A 4,116-nucleotide genomic window follows, 5' to 3' on the forward strand; every position below is an offset into this window, starting at 1 on the left:
CCCCATAAATTTTCGACAAGTCTGGAGATAGCAATGGTACATGTGTAATTAGTGATGCATTTTCAGTGTGGTCCTCACAGCACTCAGTAATTTAAGGTTTAAGAATGGTGAAAACTCAGTGAGGGGTTGGTTGGAACCCTGGGGGTCCACAGCTGTGTTCACTCTTACTAGGACTAGGTCAACACCCGGCCAGCATTCCTTACACCACCCCAGTGGATTGAAGTGCCACAGAATAATTGTTTTCAGAGAACATATTAATTGCAAAAAAAAGAAAGAAAAAAAGAATTAGCCATATCAAAATAATATATAACCAGTGCAGACACATACAGAGGGGTCCTCATAATCCTGTAATTATATAGATGACAAGGAGTGTATGATCAAATAAAAGTTTGGCCAAGATTTTCTCCATGTAACAGTTTAAAGGTAGGGGGGAGACTGGGGACAACTGTAACAGGGGACAGTTGTAACACCTTTAATTTCTCCAATCAGAAGCAAGCTAGATTGCCATTACTCACTGGGCACATGCTCAGTTCAGGTCTCTGTCTGCCTGTGGAAGAGGAGCTGTCTGTGCCAAAGCCCTGAGATTTTATCTACAAAAAATGACTTCTGACCTAGTAGAGTACATTTTCCCTCCAATTTTCTTTTTGTGATATATACCTGTGTTACCCAGTTTATGGATCCAGGCTCTTAGCATTCTCATCCCTGATCTCTGTACTTATAACTGACACAATCAATCTTAGTTTTGTTCTTTCTTGCTGGAACCTGGGGTTTAGTAATGGCTCCCTGGGTTAGGGCCAGTTGTAACACGTGTTACAATTGACCCCATACATCATTAGCTAAACTATATTTGGACACATGAATCTTGCACTGAAGGAAACAAAATGTTCATATATCACAATTGTGACTCAGACTGACACATTCTTGCTTGATAAGGCCTATCATTTCAGGGATGTTAAAAAGTTTTAAAAGTAGGACAAAAAAAAAAAAAATGCCTTATGTGAACATTTTTATTTTTCAATAAAGATACTCAGTTTTTTAGTTAAATAAAAACAAACATATTTGCTTTATGTGAAAATTGATCTTATTCAATAAAGCATTCAATTCTTGAGTTAAATTAAATGTGTTGTTATTATTTAATTATTCTTCACAGAATGTTACAAATGACCCTGGCCATGGGGTCAATTGTAACATCAGACACCTTACATTTCAAGCCCTCTTGCCACATGTATATCAGCTCTTAAAACAGGATAACTATGGGGATTGGTAGAGGACAGATGTAAGTTGTTTGTATCAAAGTCTGGTCAAACTAGCTCAAAACATCTGTGAGTAATGGAGAAAAAGGTAAAAAATGTTACAACTGTCCCTGGTCTCCCCTAAATGCACTGTCATAGGCGTGGACTACGTGGGGATTTAAACCTAAATTAAGTGGAGTAACAATCGATTCCGCTAAATACATTGCCATATAGTCAAAATAAGTATGTATCAACAGTATACAGAACAAATAAACACATATCCCACTGCACTTACCAGTGTTGTATACTTCATAGGATGTTTTATCGTGGATCTTAAGAAGTTAAAACGTCAAAAGGGAATCACATACCTTTTACCACCAATGTGACATTAATAATAATAATAATAATAATAATAATAATAATAATAATAACATTTGCATATATATATATATATATAGCAAAGGTCATTCAAAATGATCTAGACAGCATTCAGAACGGGTCAGACACATGGCAAATTACATTTAATATAGAAAAGTGTAAGGTACTGCACGCAGGCAATAAAAGTGTGCATTATAAATACCAAATGGGAGATACTGAAATTGAAGAAGGAATCTATGAAAAAGATCTAGGAGTTTATGTTGACTCAGAAATGTCTTCATATAGAAAATGTGGGGAAGCTATAAAAAAGGCCAACAAAATGCTCGGATATATAGTGAAAAGTGTTGAATTTAAATCAAGGGAAGTAATGTTAAAACTTTACAATGCATTAGTAAGACCTCATCTAGAATATTGTGTTCAGTTCTGGTCACCTTGCTACAAAAATGATATTGCTGCTCTAGAAAGAGTGCAAAGAAGAGCGACCAGAATTATCCCAGGTTTAAAAGGTACTCTAAAAAGTATTGACAATGTCGACCCAGGGGACTTTTTCGGCTTGAAAATAGAAACAAGCAGGGGTCACAAATGGAGATTAGATAAAGAGGCAAACAGAAAATAGAAGGCACTTTTTTACGCAGAGAATTGTGGGAGTCTGGAACCAACTCCCCAGTAATGTTGTTGAAGCTGACACCCTGGGATCCTTCAAGAAGCTGCTTGATGAGATTATGGGATCAATAAGCTACTAACAACCAAACGAGCAAGATGGGCCGAATGACCTCCTCTCGTTTGTAAACTTTCTTATGTTTTATGTTCTTCACAAGATCTGCAGTATCAGGTGACAGTGTGTTTTTCTTTTTTTTTTTTAAATCGTCCTTTGTTTTCCGCCGAAGTGTTAGGAAGTATCCATACCAGATTAGCACTACCGCTTCACAGTGGCGAGAAAGACGTTATTTGCATTATGGAATACCCGGTCACTTATCAAACTGACTTTGCGGTTTATGGCTGGACAACACAGAGAACAACTAGGCCTGTGTTAAACAATTCTAAAAAAAAATACAGGGCACAGCAGAAGAGATGATACCATCATACCTGGACGAATCTGTGTGAAGAGAAAGGTACAGGAGGAATTGTTGAGATGCTTTTATAAATACAGGTACTCTGCATCACACATATCACACAGCTGTGCAGATGTGGTAGGAGATGCAAGCGACCGAAAATACAGTAGACCAGGGGAAGTCGCAACAAAACACCCATTTAACCACAGAAGGCTCATTTAAGAGCCACCCAAATCTTTTTTTTAAAAGTTGAAAGGTTTAAGATTTATTTTTTAAATATGCATTTTCAAAATGGGATAGGGAAACACTAGTTTTGGAAGAGTTCAGAGAGAAGGGGCAGAGCAGTCAGAATGGCAAGTTTTGAACTGATTAAAAAAAAGGTATGATTTTAAAATTGATTTAAAGAAAAGGTATGATTCCACCAACTGGGCTTTTTCCTTGCAGTGCATTTAAAGTAAAGCCTTTAAAAAAATGCAGAATTTGACCCGTAATTGTAAATATATCTTTTATGAGAAAATAAGTAGTTCAATACTTTTTTGTATTGGTAGCATAACAGGCCTCTGCTGTTATGTGCTGCCTTAAAAATGCATAATGTGTCCATAATAAACCCTGAAAACCTAGTTATTTAATCAAAACATAGTAGTAAGACAGTAAAAATACTGTATACTGGTACTGAAAGGGGACATAAAGTACAAGAAGGCCCTAGACTGAATACGGATCTTTAAATTGCAGTTCATTCTGTCAGGGATTTTATGCTGGTCTGGCTAACACTAACTACTGTACACAAACAAAGCAGTCATTTATAGCAGCTGCATGAGACACAATGGGTCTTAAAAAAATCACTACTGTTTGTAGATACAACACCATGGAACGAAAGAACAGTGGCAGTGTGCATTAAACTAACTGCAGTGAACCTATTCCAGAGAACATGCGGTTACATTGTTGAGTCTCCCACAGCAGCAGTACATTTTAGGTGATATTCTTATGATTCATGCAACAGCAGGGCAAGTGACTCAGGATTACAGATCCACCCTCCACTGCCAATTCTTACCTGCTTGAAGAATGTAATCCTCCCAATGTTCTTTTTCTTTTCTGACAGACAATCTTCTTACGTGAGCAGGTGAGCTGGTGAGAAGCAATAGGTTTTAATCCACCTTCAACCTACTCTCCAGTACCTCTCCCAAGGGCATGCAACACCTGGCAATGATGTGGTGGATTTAAAAAAAATATATAATTTTTGCATTAATTACTCAGTGGATTTTACTGTGGGTTTACCTCACTCCACAGAGGAGTGAAAGTACTTTGTACATTTTTTGAAGCAGGAAGACCATCTTTCCATTTCTGTAGGTCAAACCATGAGATTTGTTTTTTTTTCATGTCACCGTCTCTGCTCATCCACTGTCCTACAATCACCCTTCTCTATCCTCCACAGATCATTAGCATGATAGCAACTG

The sequence above is a fragment of the Acipenser ruthenus genome, chromosome 14, assembly GCF_902713425.1.
Source record: "Acipenser ruthenus chromosome 14, fAciRut3.2 maternal haplotype, whole genome shotgun sequence".
NCBI lineage: Eukaryota > Metazoa > Chordata > Actinopteri > Acipenseriformes > Acipenseridae > Acipenser > Acipenser ruthenus.